The 18,127-nt window shown below is 44.3% G+C and overlaps 1 protein-coding gene across 7 annotated transcripts in view; it reads right to left on the bottom strand.

The window, feature by feature from the left end:
* The window catches only part of LOC144695871 (protein eva-1 homolog B-like), a 92,510-nt gene that overhangs the window by 13,252 nt on the left and 61,131 nt on the right, over window positions 1-18,127 (bottom strand). For 6 of the 7 annotated variants that reach the window (XM_078566919.1, XM_078566915.1, XM_078566916.1 and 3 more), the window contains one exon: window positions 7,125-7,312. The exons of the other annotated variant lie outside the window; for it this stretch is intronic. The gene's annotated coding sequence lies outside the window, so the exon portion shown is untranslated. The remainder of the gene's footprint in view (window positions 1-7,124; window positions 7,313-18,127) is intronic. 7 annotated transcript variants of the gene reach the window in all.

The raw sequence follows: 18,127 nt of genomic DNA on the forward strand, positions 1-18,127 counted from the left end.
CTTCTTGAGGAATATTGATGAGTCCAGTTTGTTTTCATTATAAACCAATCTGGGGGTAGGCAGGGGGCACATCACTGGGATTGTTCTTACACTACTTCCAGTGACTGATGTTACGAGTGCAAGGTGTTATTGGGTGGTTATATTTTTAACTGTCTCTGTTCGTTCAAGATAAAATGGAGCAGGTGATCTCCTACTAGTTCGGCCCGGCAATAAGCCAATGTGACCTGGTTGCCATGGGAATCAGAGGCCCAGGTTAAGTCCTATTGAAACCCAAGTACCAGGTTTAACACCTGAACACAAAGTAGCTGTTCTTGCTACTTGTAGACTTACTGACTCAGCGACCCAGCGACAGTGAAGGAATGGCAATATAGTTCCAAGTCAGGATGGTGAGTAACTTGGAGGGATAATTCCAGGTGCTGGTATTCCCATCTATTTGCTGCCCTTGTCCATCTAGATGGTAGAGGTCGTGGGTTTGGAAGGTCCTGTCTACGGAGCCTTGGTGAATTCCTGTAGTGCATCTTGCAGATGGCACACACTGCTACTACTGTACATCGGTGGTAGAGGGAGTGAATCTTTGTGGATGGGGTGCCAATCAAATGGGTTGCTTTGTCTTGGATGGTGTCAATCTTCTTGAGTGTTGTTGGAGCTGCACTCATCCAGGCAAGTGGAGAGAATTCCATCGCACTCCTGGCTTGTGCCTTGTAGATGGTGGACAGTCTTTGGGGTGTCAGGAGATGAGTTACTTCCAACAGAATCCCTAGCCTCTGACCTGCTCTTGTAGCCACAGTATTTATATGGCTAATCCAGTTCAGCTTCTGGTCAATGGTAACCCCCAGGATGTTGATAGTGGGGGATTCAGCAATGGTAATGCCAATGAATGTCAAAGGGCAATGGTTAAATTCTCTCTTGTTGGAGATGGTCATTGCCTGGCACGTGAGTGGCGTGAATGATGCTTGCCACTTGTCAACCCAAGCCTGGATATTGTCCAGGTTTTGCTGCATTTGGACATGGACTGCTTCAGCATCTGAGGAGTCATGAGTGGTGCTGAACATTGTACAATCATCAGTGAACATCCCCACTTCTGACCTTACGTTGGAAGGAAGGTCGTTGATGAAGCAGCTGAAGATGGTTGGGCCTAGGACACTACCCTGAGGAACTCCTGCGGTGATGTCCTGGAACTGAGGTGATTGACGTCCAACAACCACAACCATCTTCCTTTGTGCTAAGTATGACTCCAACCAGCGGAGAGTTTCCCCCCCTGATTCCCGTTGGCTCCTGTTTTGCTAGGGCTCCTTGATGCCACACTCGGTCAAATGCTGCCTTGATGTCAAGGGCAGTCACTCTTACCTCACCTCTGAAGCTCAGGTCTTTGGTCCATGTTTGAACCAAGGCTGTAATGAGGTCATGAGCTGAGTGGCCCTGGTGGAACCCAAACTGAGCATCAGTGAGCAAGTTATTGCTAAGCAATTGCTGCTTAATAGCACTGTTGATGACCCCTTTCACCACTTAACTGATGATGGAAAGTAGACTGATGGGACAGTATTTGGCCAGGTTGGATTTGTCCTGCTTTTTGTGTACAGGACATACCTGGGCAATTTTCCACATAGCCAGGTAGATTGCCAGAACAGCTTGGCTTGAGGTGCGGCAAGTTTTGGAGCACTGATCTACAGTGCTATTGCCAAAATATTGTCAGGGCCCATGGATTTTGCAGTATTCAGTGCTTTCAGCTGTTTCTTTATATCATGTGGAGTGAATCAAATTGGCTGAAGACTGGCATCTGTGATGCTGGGGACCTCTGGAGGAGGCCGAGGTGGATCATCCACTCGGCACTTCTGGCTGAAGATTGTTGCAAATGCTTCAGCCTTATCTTTTGCACTGATGTGCTGGGACATCTTGTGTTGTTTGGAACACAAGAACTGAGAACACACTGTTGAAAGGACAATCTTTAAGACTGATAGTCTGATGAAATCTACCCTCGTACACATCCCAGGTGAACTACATTTGATAAATCTCAACCAATAACCTAGCAGAAAATGGTTAACAATAAAAATTGCCCATTCTTTGGCTGTGTCACTCAGAGTGGGAATACCATATTGATGCAAGAGAGATTTCTCCCAGAGCTTCCATTAAATTGGAATTGGAGGGATGCTTAGGATCTAAATGTACTCAACTCAGTCCAATCAGGATTGATCCCAGAATCTGCCGATTGGCAGGCTGTTTGAATCAGGATCCAATGTTCCTGTTTTATAACCAAGAGAGAATAAATCTGGGAAAGGTCTCCATGACCCTGTCTGTGACGCACTGCCTGAATCAGTAGGTGAACACCAAGAAGCTGTCAATCCAACAGTCTGAATGTTATGTTTCCATTGACAGCCCCCAACCCACCCACAAGGACATGCTGCACTCACAACCAGACTGACTTGGGTTGTGTGTGTGTACCTGTGTCTCTGCGTATGTAACTATGTAAGGGTGTGTGCACGTGTATCTGCATGTGTCTGTGTGTGTCTGTGTGTGTGTGTATCTACATGTTTGTGCATGTATACCAGTTAGTGTGTTTGCATCTTTACGTAAGTGCATGTGAATATCTGTATGTTGGTGTATGCATGCGCGTGTCCATGTGCCTGTGTGTTTGTATTGGCTTTCAACTTCACTTCATCATGATATCATCACTTCCCCACTTGCTGTGTACCCACAGATTCACTCCTGCCAGCATGAGATGTGGTCATTAATATCATGTGGTTTTTTGTGCAGAATATTCCACAGCAATGCTTAGAAACCTAAGACTTCCATTTATAATTTTCTTTTTTTAAAGAATTCTGGAACAGAGACTGAGCTTTTTACAGAAGTTTTCTTTTTTAAAAAAAACCTGTTTTAATCACAGAGTTTTGAGGTAAGAATTCTGATGTACCATTCCTGGACTCCTGCCAAAAGCATAAGTCACAAAATTCAGCCTGTGATTTCCCCTCCATTAATTAATAAAGTAAATGTTCTTCCATGAGGCTGCACAGTTACCCACTTATCTGTCCACCAGCCTGTTTAACAAAGATCATTACTGGTAGTCTCACTATAAATCTTAGGGTTAATTTTTTTCTTGTCTGCATTCTCTGGGAATAGGATCAGATTGCCAAGGTTTAGCAACTGCTGGAGGTTAACAAACAAAACAAACTTGGCTCAAAAGCACAGAACACTCTCTCGTTCAATAAATTTGGAGATGAAATAAAACATTATTTAAAAAGCACCATTTTTTATCCGATATGGAGAGAAGGAACATGTACTCACATTTTTGTCTTAAATTCTGCAGCGAATAATTGTATGCAAGGGAAGTCTGTTAGAGCTGCATGTTGAATCAACATATATGTTTGGTTAGTTTGTTTGCCTCTGTTTTAATCATTAAGAACCCTCCATGATACATTTGTATTTGGAGTATATTTCTGGAACTGATATCAGAGAATTATTAATAAAAACAGCTGCAAAACTTGGGCTGAGCAGCAGGAGATTTTGGACTATATTCAGCAGTGTGACTTTACAGGCTGTTAGCACCAATTACAAAATTGGTCAGAAAGAACCCATAAATGGTCAGAACAACAGATGGCATTTAATGCAAGTGCAGCAAACTACTGCGCACAAGAAGAGGAAACTGGGCAACACACATTCTCCACAAATAGTGATGAATTAGTTGAAGAAGCCACAAAAGATTTAGGAGTCTCAACAGTAATAATGTCCAACCAATGCAAAACAATAATCAACAATGCCTACTGCATGTCAGATTACGTAACCAACGCGGTGGAACACAAGTCAGAGGAACTTGTGATCAAGCTATCAGTTTGCTGTCTGGTCACCAGGACACAGGGGAGGCATTCATGGTCTGAAAAGAAAGAGCAGTGAAGCTGCCCTTTAGTATACAAGGCTCGAGTTATGACTGGAGAAACTTGTAGCTTGTCAACCTGTAAGAGGTGACCATATTGAGGTATTAAAATGGTCAATGGTGTGGAAAAGGTTAATCTGGTTTCAATTAATCTATGAGCATAGGGCAAGGGGTTGGTGGGGTGGGGGGGGGGGGGGGGGGGCGGTGGCTGGGTACAGGTTCAATTTGGTAAATGGTAACATTAGGACCAACATTTGGAGGTTTATCATTATCCAGAGTGTGACTGAAACATAGAATGGAATCCAGACTGGGCAAGTGGAGGGGAAATAAAACCCTGGAGTTGTTTTTACTACAATGGAACAACCTTAGGGTCTTTCATGATGGGGCATCAGTAGCCAAATGGCCTCCTTCTTCTCAAATTATCTCGTGAACAGTAGACTATGAGGCCAGTAAGCCAGCGCCTGAAGTGCTGTTACATATAGTATGCAGAATCACTACAATTGGGTATGAAAGCCTGAGGCCTACACATACCCAATATGATGAGTGAGCAGTGTTTAGTCAGATGGGACTCTGCACAGTAAGTTTTATCAGCACCATAATGCACTGCAAGGTCTGTGCAAAACTGTAGTTGCTCAGCACTCAGTTGCAACGTAGGCTTCATGGGATGTAAAACAATATTGTTGCTGCATTCTCTCTTTGCCTCCCCCTCTTAACTGTTTGTACCAAGGCATTTTCTTTCTTGTTCCACACTGCACATCATCGTGCACTCAGAGGAATAAAGAGGCACTGGGGTATAACCCTCTCAGGGTTCAACTTGTTAATCAGCAGGACAGTGTTGGCTGCAGGTGCCAATGCAGAATACCAATACGACTCGTGGCTGCCTCCCTTCTTAATCACAACTCCCAGTGCTGGACAATCTTTCCAAGGGTTTTCAATGTGCCTCAACTGAATTTCTTTTTTGCAGATTAAACGTCAGTGCTTAAGACAGTCTGTAGGCCTTCACTAGCTGCTGGCACTCAGCACACCAGCCTCAACCCGCATGGCAGTCCAAACGCACTTACCCTCAAAAGTATCACAAGACTAATGGGGGAAACAGTAGAATAGTGGATAATGTCATTGGTCTAGTAAACCAGAGGCCAAAGCTAACACCCTGGGAGCATGGTTTCAAATCCCATAATGGCAGCTGGTAAAATTTAAATTCAATTAATTGATCAAAATCTGGAATTGAAAGCTTAATTAATAGTGATCATTAAACTATTATCAATCATCTTTAATCTCTAAGGAAATCTGCTGTCCTCACCTGGTCTGGCCTACAAATACTCCAGACCCACAGCAATGTGGTTGACTCTTAACTGCCATCTGAAATGGCCTAGCAAGCCACTCAGTTCAAGGGCAATGAGGGATGGGCAATAAATGCTGGCCTTGCCAGTGATGCCCACATCCCATTAATTAAAAAGTATTCACAAGCTGCTCAACCTCTGGAAATGTTTCACCATTAATTGTCCTCTCTTCAGTAAATTGGACCTTTAGTTTCTTTCCATGAGTGGTAAGGTGTCCCATGTTGAATTAACAATGAACCTTGATCTGTATCAGTTAAACTAATCTACATGCAAAATAGATCAAGCTAGTTGACTTAAGGAAGATGTCCTGATCCACACAGATCAATAAGATCCCAGCTTTGAGCTCCTGGCTATATTGAACTAGTTAGGTTGGGAAGCTGCACTATAATTGGTTTCACTGGGCTGGAATTGGTAAGGAAAGTAAAGAATTATCTGGGATTTCTGCTCCCGATGGTTATGCAGCAAGATTGACAGGATCAACAATACCGACAGTGCAGCTAAGGGTGAATATTGTGCAAGGAATTTCCCACTTCATGCTCCCTCAAGACTTTTCCATTAACTAGAAGGCTCAATTCAGGATTTTGATGGAACACGTACCTCTTGTCTGCCCAGGTGGGGCTACAGCATCCAGGAGAGAGCAGTTCACATGGTTGGTGCCACTGCCACTGGTCTCACTAACTCAATATCTAGCTACAACACCCCAACCCCCCAGTGTACTGTGACTGCACTCTACATGATCAACAGAATGCACTACAGTAACTGTGAACATAGAATGAACTACTTTCCTTTGTTCTTAAGTCATGATGATTACTTACAGCCTGTGACCTCTACCAAAGAGACAGGAGCAGTAATCTCACCTCCAGGTTCCTCCATGCCACACACCATGCTGACTTGGACATATAGGGATGAGTTTTCCTGGCTTTCTGATGGTGGGGCTGGGAGGTGGGGAAAGGAAAATAGGGGGAGCTGCTTTTTGGCTCCCTGACACATCCCCACTGAGGAATGGTTGAACAGAAGCAGGCAGCCAATTTACACAGTTAAGTCCCCAATTTGGGGTGATTTTGTGGCACCGCTGGAAATTTGCCAGCATCAGAGCACCACCCCTCACCTCTACTATGTAGTGAGGCCTCCAGATCCATGGAGCTGGCCTCCCTGCAGTAAGCTGGAAGGGGAGACATCAAAGCCAGGGGCTCCAGGCCCCAAAGGTAGGGCTGTCAGTAGGAAAGGCCACACTCGTGGCACAATTTATGTCATGTAGTTTAATTCAATATACAGTCTTTCCCCTCCTGTCTGTGGTTCTACAGTTGCTGCATGCTCTGTTCATTCTCTGTATGCTTGCCATTACAACAGCAACTTGAATCTATATGTACCTTTAACATAGTAAAACGCCCCAAGGCCTTTCACAGGAATGTAAAAAATTGGCACAGAAGCAAAGGAAGAGGCATCAGGACAGTTGACCAAACACTTCGTCAAAGAGGTAGAGTTCAAAAGCATCTTAAAGGATGAGACGTGGAGAGGTTTAGGGAGGGAATTCCAGAGCTTAGGGCCTAGGCAGCTGAAGGCACAGGGATGGGATGAAGGGAGAATGGAGATGTCCAAGAAGCCAAATTTTGCAGTTTATTTGTCACAGGAGGGTTTTGTTTCAAGCCTGATCCTGTCCTTGTTTGGCCTATTTGTGCAGCTTGTGGCATAGTGACCAGGGAAGCCCTGGCTGATTTATCCTCCTTAACTGAGGGGCCCTGAAGCAGGCTGCATCACCCCAGCAAAGTTACTCAGACCACAGGTCAAACCAAGGAGCGTCCTAGTCCGTGCGATTCAGCAACACACTGACATGGTACAATCAGCCAGGGAGATTAATGGAACCTTTTCAATAAATGCCGTCGCTTTCAAAATTGTGTAGAATAGATGAGATTACTCACTGGAATGATGGATTCAGTAAACTATGGTGCAGAAATCCAAGCAGGAGAGTGTTGCTGATGATTTGTTCACATTGCCCAATAAACTAACGAACAGAAATAATACTCCAAACTGTGTGATATGGTGTTGGCATTGCTTCATCCAATAGTTTATTTTTACCTTTCACTTTTCTTCCTCTGGTGCCAAAGCTCTGAAAACAAAGAAAACAGCTAATTATAGAATCTCATAACACAGAAGGAGGCCATTCAGCCCATTGTGCCTCAGCTGGCTCTTTGAAAGAGCTGTCAATTAGTACCACTCCCCGCACCTTTCCCCATGCCCTGAAAATTCTTCCTTTTCAAGCATTCCCTTTTCGATTCCCTTTTAAAAGCTACTATTGAATCTAATTCCATTATCCTATCAATCAGTGCATGCTAATTAATAACAACTTGCGGTGTAAAGACACTTCTGCTCATCTTTCCCCCTGGTTCTTTTGCGAATTATCTTAGATTTAAAAGTCAGCATTAAAGGCTTTGGCATTGTCCAGTCCTAACTGATGTCTATTTACAGTGGTGCGCGCCTTTCCTTGCACTGTATTCCCGCTCTCATATCCTTTCATATCCCCACCCTCCCAATTCCAAATCTTCCTGACACCAGCTCTGTCTCAGGTTAGAGAATGAAGTTGAAAAGGCACCAGGAGACTTGGACAATCTCCCTGGGACCACACTTCACTCTCCTTTCCCCAAAGCACTCTCAGTCAAAGAGAGTCCAGATCAATCCACTTTTGAGATGGTCCCACAACCCACTTCACTTTAAACATCCGAACTTGTTGGCCAACAAGACCATGCTTCACCCTCACTGCTCAACATAAACCTCTGGGTTGCCAACTCTGGTTGGACATATTCCAGGACATTTTATCACATGACTTTCCACCTTCAAAGGCCGTGACCTCACACTCCTGCCACACCTGACATATCCAAAGTTACAGCGTACTTCCATCTCAATCAGAATGCAGACAGAATCTTCGCTATCCAATTGGATCATTCTGAACTGTCAGTGGAACAGCCATTGCCCATTTCCAAAATGGTTTATACTCTCCCTATAATTTCCCGTGTCCCAGAGATTAATCTTTAATTTCTGCACAATCCAAGAGGCTTGGGGATCCTACTAAAGCCCTATGGAAGGAGATCTCAGTCCACTCTAGGCAGGAAAGGACTGGTTCCCCCAAAAGGCTGGGGGTTTTTTTGGGATAGTCATGGAAAAGGCAGGTCATCATTCATGGAACTATTCATGGGAACACTTGAGAAGTCTCTTAATTTCCCACATGGTGAGTGCAGCACGTACCCCTGTGTTATACCACTCAAATGGGCACAGGGTCAGAACAACTTATACCCTGCAAACTTGTTGTAATTAGTAACACATCAAGTATTCTGTACTTAAATCAGTAAAAGTGGCCAGGAAGTCACAACAACCAACTCGCTCACTAATGTCCTTTAGGAAAGGAAATGTTCCGTACCTGGTTGAACTTGTACCTGACTCCTATCCCACACTAACCTGGTTGATTTTTAACTTGTCTCTGAAGCTGCCAAACTAACCACCCAGTTGTAACAATTTGGGGAAGGACAATTAATGACAGTGTTGCCAACAACGTCCCTTCCTGAGAATGAAGTAAAAGAAAACCACCTGAGAAGCTATGTAAATCTTTGTAAACTCAATGGAAAAAACTCCAGCCGTAAAAGGTACTTATTACACACCAATCAAACTATACTAAACTTGACTGTTTGACAATGAGAAATGCTGTTACAATAACGGATACATTAATATATCTAAAAGGGCACCACATGTCAGCGAAGGCCTGTTCTATATTAAATCAACTCATTTATTTCTACTCTCTGTAAATGCCCAGCGGTCTTTGCGGAATGCAATTGCCAGTTCCCTAGCTCTGGATTTGGATGATGTACTGCAGAGTTCTTGGCTGGAGAGAAGAGTTGCAAATATTTCCCTTGTGCCTTTAACCTCTCAGCAAAATATTCAGGGGGATTGACTTCCAAATCAAACAGTCGCTACTGAGTCTCCTGAGAAACTGGGTAATGGGCAGGAAAAGAACGATGCTGAGAAGGGTTATTGTCAAAGTGTAGCAAGCATGTTTATTAACACTTACCAGATGTCATCAGATCAATGCCTGGTGGTGTTGCTTTCCAAAATGATTAGCTTTTGAGGAGCGGAGGGGGAAAGAGCCTCAGGTGACATTTAGTTCCATAGACACTGGTGTCAACTGTATCATGTCCAAATCCCCATTCTTTAGTGTCAGTGGACTATTGCACCATGGAGTGTGCTGGGGGGGAAGGGGGTGGCGTGCAGGGTATGGTGGCAATTGCTATCAAACCTAATTCAACCCTCACTCAAAGCCTCCCCATACACACTTCCCATCAGGGTTCACCTTCCCTCGATGTTGCTACATCCAGCAACCATTCTGTTGGTGATCAGAAGGCCCAGCACAGACTAGACATTGAACAGAGACCTTGTGCCCTATATGGTTTGGTTATTACTATGGAAGGTGTAAATCCCACTTGTGCCAACAAGGGTTCCTGTGAATGGAGACTGACCTAATATTACCATCTGTTATGTCTACAAAGTGTTGTGGTGGAATACGGCAAACAAATCCTTTAGTAATATCCTCTTTTCAACTCAGTGATTGAGGGATTGAAGGGGGCATTGTATCTCCTCTTGAGATGGGCACCAGGAGCTGCCATTGTCAACTCTAGTAGATGTATTCCAGGAGGCTTCATCACATAACCTCTGCCACCATCTGCCCACCCCCACTCTTTCGCCATTGGCCATGTACTGATTCTCCCGCCAATCAAAAAATCAAACAGACTCATCGTTCCTTGATTGGATGATCCTTGACTGTCAGACAAATGTCACTTTTCCCATTGCCAATATTTTTATATCAAGTAAAATTATTCAAAGACTATGAAGAAAGCAATTTTTTTAAAAACCCCAGTGATTTCTCTCTTGAGTTTCTCACAGTAGAGATCAGTCTTAGAGACTCCAGAACAATCTTGGGGTTTGGCCACCCTATCAGGAGATTGGCTGTTTTACTGAACTAATGATCTGCAATTGTTAATGAAAGGGGAGTTTCACCATCTTGGTTCCCCCTGATGTGAAGCCAGAAGACTTGCATCACGTACTTTGTACACATAATTATCCAGCAACTCGGATCAGCACAAAGCCCCAATTAAATATCTTGGCTGAGACTGCACTGAAAAAACAGGAAAGAGTTATTATGAGTGAACTTTTTGACCCAGTCTGGGCCATGTCCCGAAATACTTTCGGATACCAATTAACTCTCGATTGCTTCTCACACTGGGAGTATCCAGGTTAGCATAGGAAAGCCTGAATCTGTCTTTTTCTTGTTATGAAAAGAGAACATTTAATTAGGGAGTAATTTATTGTCACTATACAGGCCATTGACCTACTGAGAGACATTAGCCTGAACAATGTGAGTGAATGAAAAAGGCCATTAATTATGTCAGAAACGAAACGAAACCATCCTTCTCATATCAGTTCCAGTCTGTAGGGAAAACTCACATGCTTGGAAGAGTTGTTTAGGGAACAGTGATGGTTAATGATTGAATCATGATTTTTTTTTAGTTAATTTTATTGTGTTGTGAAATGCTCTCCAAATATTGGCAGCGGATCCTGGGTTGGTTTCATTCGTCATGTCGTCTCAGTGGCCAGAGTGCAGAGGAATGGATGGTCTCTTCCCTGGCTAGAAGGCTTCAATGTGAAATGAGTTAAATGCTGTCCCCACAATCACTGCTCACGTCATACCAATGGGAATCACATCCAGAAAGGCCACAAGATGGCTTATGGGGAGAATGGAAATGTCACACTACTGCAGTGGGGGCCACATGCTTTTTTTTTTGAGGGAGATTTCTTCTGGAACGGGTGATCATTATTTGACCCAGGAGTCCCTGACAGCGGCTTCGGATGCATAAAATACTCTGTCCCTCAGCACTGACATCGCCCAGCCTGGCGAGGACAAAAATAAGGATTGTCACCTGTGGCACAGTACAAAACTGAACATGGTACAAGGGTGCAGGACAGGGGGCAGAGTGCAGACAGGAGAGAGGGCAGATGGAGAACAGGAGAGGGGGTAGAATGAAGACAGGGCATGGGGGGGCATACAAGGGGTAGCATTTTGAGAGGGGACAGAGTTGGAACAGGATGTGCGCAGAGTGGGAGTAGATTGAGGATAGGACAGGGGACATTACTGGGAACGGTAATTGTACAGGACTGCATATTTACCAGGCAGTACAATATGCCAAATGGGTTTAAGCTAACCTCGGAGCCCAGAACCAGGCAATATATTATACAACTTGGGTTCTTCTGTTTTTTATAATCAGACTGACATCCCTCTGTGGGTTTCTGTGGAATGTAACCACTGCAATGTATGGAATTTCTTTGTTTTTTTTAAATAACACTGCACATACTACTTCAGTTATGCCAGGTTTTACATAGAATAAATACATTAACAGTCAAGAAAATCTTAGGAACTTTAATGAGTTAGGTTATTTCATATGGAATTTATAAAACAGTGTTTGACAGGAAACAGTGAAAATGCAGAGAAAGTGGGGCGTGCAATTTGACTTGATATATTTGCATCCCTGAATATCTAACCAACTAACTCACACTACACAGAGTAACCTAGATGTTCCTGTGAAATTTCTTGCAGATTGAAGTTGCAACATTAGTTGACTGGTAACAGAGCAACTAGATTTGGGTGAGTGGGATGGTGAGAGAATTCCTGCTGCTGATGGACTTGTGCAATGCTCACTCTTAGCAGCAAGGAGGTCATTACCCCTCCACAAGGAAACATTAACCAAGTAACTGTGGAGCTTTTCACCAAATGGACTGGGTAATTCAAGGGCTGCAGCTGGCACCAGAAGGCATTGATCCATTTAGAGGCATCAACCTTAGCACAATGGCTAGTGCTCTTGACCCACCTCAATCAGAAGATCGTGGGTTCAAGCCCCACTCCAAAGGCTTGACCACAAAATCTAGGCTGACACTCATAGTGCAATCTTGAGGGAGTGCTGCACCATTGGAGGTGCCGTCTTTTGGATGAGACGTTGAACCGAGGCATAAAAATCCATGGCATTATTTCAAAGAGGAGCAGGGGAGTTCTTTCTGGTGCCCTGGCCAATATTTTTTTATTAACCAACATCACTAAAACAAATTATCTGGTCATTGCTGTTTGCGGGAGCTTGCTGCATGCAAATTGACTGCCTGGTTCCCTTCATTACAACAGTGACTACACTTCAGTAGCGAATTTAGCAGCAGGACATCATGATAATCTTCTTCCAGTTCTCGACCGGCAGCTATGCAAATTTACATTTGGAAAGGGTCACTGCCAATCGGAAAAGATCAGGGGTTGGATGGCAGAGGTAGATGACTGATTGCGGCTGTAGAGTGAGGTTGAAGGTTTGCTGGAGGGGGTGGGGAAGCACTCCATTCTAAATAGACGAACCTACTGGAGTTGGCTTCTCCCTCCTGCATGTCACTGCTGGGTTTCCCTAGAGTTGGGAACTCATTCAATGCTATTAAATTTAATTCAGGTTCCCAACTTCACTGCCTTAGTATGTTTCAAATATTAAAATTAAGTGTTCTGCCTTTCCAAGACGAGACATACACGCGAGGTAACCAGCCACTGTAAAAATGGCAGAAGGTGCATTTCTGGCAGGTTGGGGACAAGTTGCCTGATTTTTAATTTTTGGTCCACACCCTGGCTCTCTCCTGCCAATTGTGGGCGTTTCATATCAACCCCAATGTGCCAGACAATGAGATGGAGATTAGCAGGGCTTACATCAGGACTTAGAACAAACCAAGTCTATTTATTCAGCGGACAGAGTCTATTTAACAGAATCTGTTTCCCTTGAGCTGAATTTTTATGCCCAATTGGCAGTGGGCATAGAGGTGGGTAGGCATGGAATTACACGCCACTGACTGGCATCCTGGTTCCCCGGCTCCATCCCAATCCCGGATCATTTTCCTGTCGGGTGGATCGCGGACAGCAGGGCGACCCACCCGCAAGCCAATTCACCTAACTAACGGCGTGGTAAGGCCTATTGTCAAAGGTTGACTGGAGCTTTCCAGCTGACCTCCAGGTCCCCAGAGGCACTGGGGGCAGCCTCCTGGGAGCAGACTGGGGAATGAGGGGGGTGCGAAAGGTGATGGGGAGAGTGGGATGATATTGTGGGGGGCAGGCCCAGAAGGAAAAGACAATAGAAACTGGGAAATAAGAATCCTGGTTCAAACTGATCTTGTATACATTAAATTGGAACATCAGTAAAAACTGGGAAATAAGAGCACTGGTCTGAACTATTTTTTCCTTCTGGGGGGTGGGGGGTGGTGGTGGTGGTCAACACTCCAGGCAAGCTTAAAGGCCCTCCCTACCTACATGAGTTCATCAATAGCCGCAGGCCACTATGGAGGGGGCACCCTGTGGAAATCACAGTTGAGTGACTGTTGCTCACGCAGTACGGGCTTCTGACTCCCACTTGAACACTGATAAAGAGGGCCCTGAAGCCCATGGGGAAAATCCTGCCCAGAGTCTCTGTGCATTTTAGCAAACTGAATTCATGACCTGCAGTCTTTTGGTAAAAGCAGGATTATTTCTTTAGCAATATGCAGTGAATCAAGGATAGTTACAGAATATAAACATTTCCCAGTCACTTACAACAGTGCAGCCTACAAGTGTGATTGCTGGGAGAATTACCCAATCCTCTCTGGCGCATTTGGACGAATGACCTTATTTTGTGCTATTTAATTCTATGGTTGTAATAATAGTGCACAGAGCAAATTAAGCCTCTAGTTGAGTGGGCACACTGCACTGCAGCACATCATCGGTGGACTCTGTCTCTGTCAAGAGAAGGAACCTTAAATTTGGTGGCAGTGTACAAACAACCAATTGGGAGCACCAGGGCTTGTATTTAACAGTGATCTGACAAGTCAGTCATTACAATAAATACAAATGAGGAAGTACTCACATCTCCCAATCTCTCAATTTTAGGACAAGAGGGAAATGTGATAAATCATTAGACATGGCCATGGTCTGTACTTTGTTTACAAACTTTACATTCAGGCCTCAAAAGCCATCACAAACCTGGAAAACTGATCACTGCTCTCAATTTTTGCTCCCCCCCCCACCCCACCCACTCCCAGCCCCTGGTACTTTCATTTATGGTTGGTGGCATGAACAATTTTTGAATATTTTTAAAAGTACAAAGAGCTGTGCTCTAAATTAAGATTACGCTCAAGTTTATGTTTAATATGCTCTGTCAAGATAAGCCAACATCAACATCTCCAAAAATAGCCCAAAGCAACCAAACAAAAGCAACTGAAGGCACAGCCATTTGGACATCAACATAGCTGAACTTAAAGCTTGAAAACACAAGTTGATCAGAAAGAGCTGCAAGGATTAGTAACGGGTAGGTCATGTCTGACGAATCTGATTGAATCTTTTGAAGAAATGACTACAGTAATGAATGGAGGAATGACTGGATGTCATTTATATGGATTTCCAGAAGGCATTTGATAAAGTCCCTCATTGGAGACTGTTGACAGAAGTTGAAACTCATGGAATTGAAGGCAAATCATTGACTGGTTTAGGCAATTGGCTGAGCAGCAGGATACACTGTGTCAGGATATTGGGTAGGTACTCTATTGGCAGGATGTGATAGTCGGGCTGGTTTAAATGAGGTCCGTGAACCGTTTAATTGCGGGAGACGCCCCACGTCAGTCCCCCAGCAAACCCTCCCCCAATTAAGTTGGAGGGCGGAAAAGGCTGAAGTGGGATTCCCAGCTGGCGGTGATGGAATGTCAATTAGGCTCATTAGTGTATAATCCCCGAGCCCAATGCAATTCACTGGTGGCTCAGGGATTAAATGGGATCTGCACGGCTTTCCCATGGCTCCCAAAGGCCACCCAGCAAACGCTGTTGGGTTTGCCAGCAGCTTTCTGAGGATGGGCACTAGACAACGGGAAAGAATAAGTTGCTGAAAGCCAACATCACCCTTGCCTCCAACAGCTCCGCTGCCGCCCCCCACTCCTATGTTCCCCATCCCATTCTTGCTCACCTTTGGCCTTTGCCCCTCAGCAATCCTGAGCCTCGATGAGTGCATTGCTGGCAACTGCCACTGGAGCTGGTGGCGCTGATGAGCAATAGAGAGCTGCCAGCCTCTGAATGGCCAGCAGCTCTTGGCGGGCTCTCTCAAGGTTCACTCTCGGGGTCCTGCAGTGACCACTTAAGTATTTGAAGGGCAATTAATACCACTGGGGCTCATATTAACCAGTGGACAAGAGCCCTGTCAGGCTGACTAAATCCAGCCAGTGATGTCCCATAGGGACCTGCGCTGAGGCCTCAACTACTTACTACATTTATGAACAACTTAGATAATGGGGTGGAGAGCCACATATCTATGCCAATGACACAAAGATGGGCAGCATTGTAAACAGTGTAGATGGGAGCATAAAATTACAAAAAAGTATTTATCAATTGGCCAATGTGTGGGAAATGGATTTCAAAGCAGGAAAGTGTGACATTATTCACTTTGGACCTTAAATGAATACAATAGTTCATTGTACTTTCTAAATGGTGAAAAGCTAGAAACAGTGGCAGCCCAAAGAATCTTGGGGAGGGGGTGACTGGTGGTGGGAGTGGGGTGGTCAAGGTACATAAATCAATACAATGTCATGAATAGGCACAAAAAATAATCTGAAATGTTGGCCTTTATATCTAGATGACTGAAATACAAGGAGACATGGAAGTCATGCTTCAGCTACATAAAGCCTTGGTTACACCACACCTGGAGTACTGAGGGCAGTTCTGGGCACCACATCATAGGAAGGACATATTGACCTTGGAGGGAATGTAATGTAAATTTACCATGAATATTCCGGGACTCCAAGGGTTAAATTACAAAGAGAGATTATACGAAGTAGAATTGCATTCCCTGGAATTTAGATGGCAAAAGGGTGATGTGATTGAAGCTTTCAAGGCATTTAGGGGAACACTTAGTTTAGAGAGAAACCATTACTGCTAATGAAGCAGGTGAAGCAGCGCTTCACTTGCACCTCCTTCAATTTAGTCTACTGCATTCGCTGCTCCCAATGCGGTCTCCTCTACATTGAGGAGACTAAGTGCAGACTGGATGACAGCTTTGCGGAACACCTTCGTTCAGTCCTCAAGCATGACCCAGTCCTTCCTGTCGCTTGCCATTTCAACACCCCATCCTGTTCTCATGCCCACATGTCCGTCCTTGGCCTGCTGCAATGTTCCAGTGAAGCCCAACGCAAACTGGAGGAACAGCACCTCATCTTCCAATTAGGCACTTTACAGTCTTCCAAACTTAATAATGAGTTCAACAACTTCAGATCATGAACTCCCTCCTCTATCTTCATTCCTTTTTTAATCCCCATTTCTTTTTTTAAATGTATTTTTACTTTTTATCCAACTATTTTAATTTTTATTCATTTATTAATTGTTTTATCCCATCTTTTTCCCCTTTTTATCCCTTTTTCCCCAACCACTACCCCCTCCCCCCACTCCACCCTCAATAGGGCCACCTGTTACTTGTTCCATGTTGTTCTTTCACAGAGTGCTGACCCTTGTTCTGCTATTATCACATTCTGCTTTCTTACCTTTATACCACTATCAGCACCTTATTTAGCCCTTACCACTACCATTAACACTCCCTTTGTCTTTTTCGTCCATGACATCTTTGTCAATTTCTCCTTAGTCCCCACCTATCGCTGGCCTTCTATCCAGCTTCACCTGCTCCACCCCCTTAAACAGTATAAATTTCATCACATTTCTACCTTTCTTTAGTTCTGAAGAAGGGTCATACGGACTCAAAACGTTAACTCTGTTTTCCTCTCCACAGATGCAGTCAGACATAGAACCATAGAAAAGTTACAGTACAGAAGGAGGCCAACTGGCCTATCTTGTCCATGCCAGCCCGAGAACACCCAGGTGCCCTTTCTAATCCCACCTTCCTGCACCCGGCCCATAGCCCTGCAGTTTACAGCACTTTAGGTGCAGATCCAGGTACTTTTTAAAAGAGTTTAAAGTTTCTGCCTCTACCACCAACTTGGGCAGCGAATTCCAGACACCCACTACCCTCTGCGTAAAAAAGTTCTTCCTCATGTTCCCCCTACACCTTCTGCCACTTTTCTTGAATCTATGTCCCCTGGTTCTAGAATTCTCCATCAAGGGAAACAATTTTATCCTGTCCACTCTATCTATTCCCCTCATAATTTTGTACACCTCAATCAAGTCACCTCTCAGCCTTCTTTGATCTAAGGAAAGTAACCCCAACCTATCCAATCTCTCCTCGTAGCTACACTTTTCTAACCCTGGCAACATCCTTGTAAACCTCCTCTGCACTCTCTCCAGAGCTATTACGTCCTTCCTGTAATGTGGTGACCAGACTACACACAATACTTCAGTTGTGGCCTCACCAGTGTTTTATACAATTCCAACATTATATCCTTACTTTTATATTCTATACCTCTGCCAATGAAGGAGAGCATTCCATATGCCTTCTTTATAGCCTTGTCTGCTTGAACTGCTGCCTTCAGGGACCTGTGTACTTGTACGCCAAGATCTCTCACTTCATCTACCCCTCTTAGTATATTCCCATTTATTTTGTAATCCCTGTAACTGTTTAACCTCCCTAAATGTATGACCTCACACTTCTCTATGTTAAAATCCATCTGCCACTTTACCGCCCGCTCCACCAACCCATCTATATCATTTTAGAGATTATGGCTATCCTCTACACTATCCACTACTCGGCCAATCTTTGTGTCATCTGCAAATTTCCCAATCATGCCCCCCACATTCACGTCCAAATTGTTAATATATAACACAAACAGCAAGGGTCCCAACACTGAGCCCTGTGGAACACCACTTGAGACAACTTTCCATTCGCAAGGGCATCCATCGACCCTTTGTTTCCTG

Source organism: Cetorhinus maximus, chromosome 21 (genome assembly GCF_964194155.1).
Source record: "Cetorhinus maximus chromosome 21, sCetMax3.hap1.1, whole genome shotgun sequence".
NCBI lineage: Eukaryota > Metazoa > Chordata > Chondrichthyes > Lamniformes > Cetorhinidae > Cetorhinus > Cetorhinus maximus.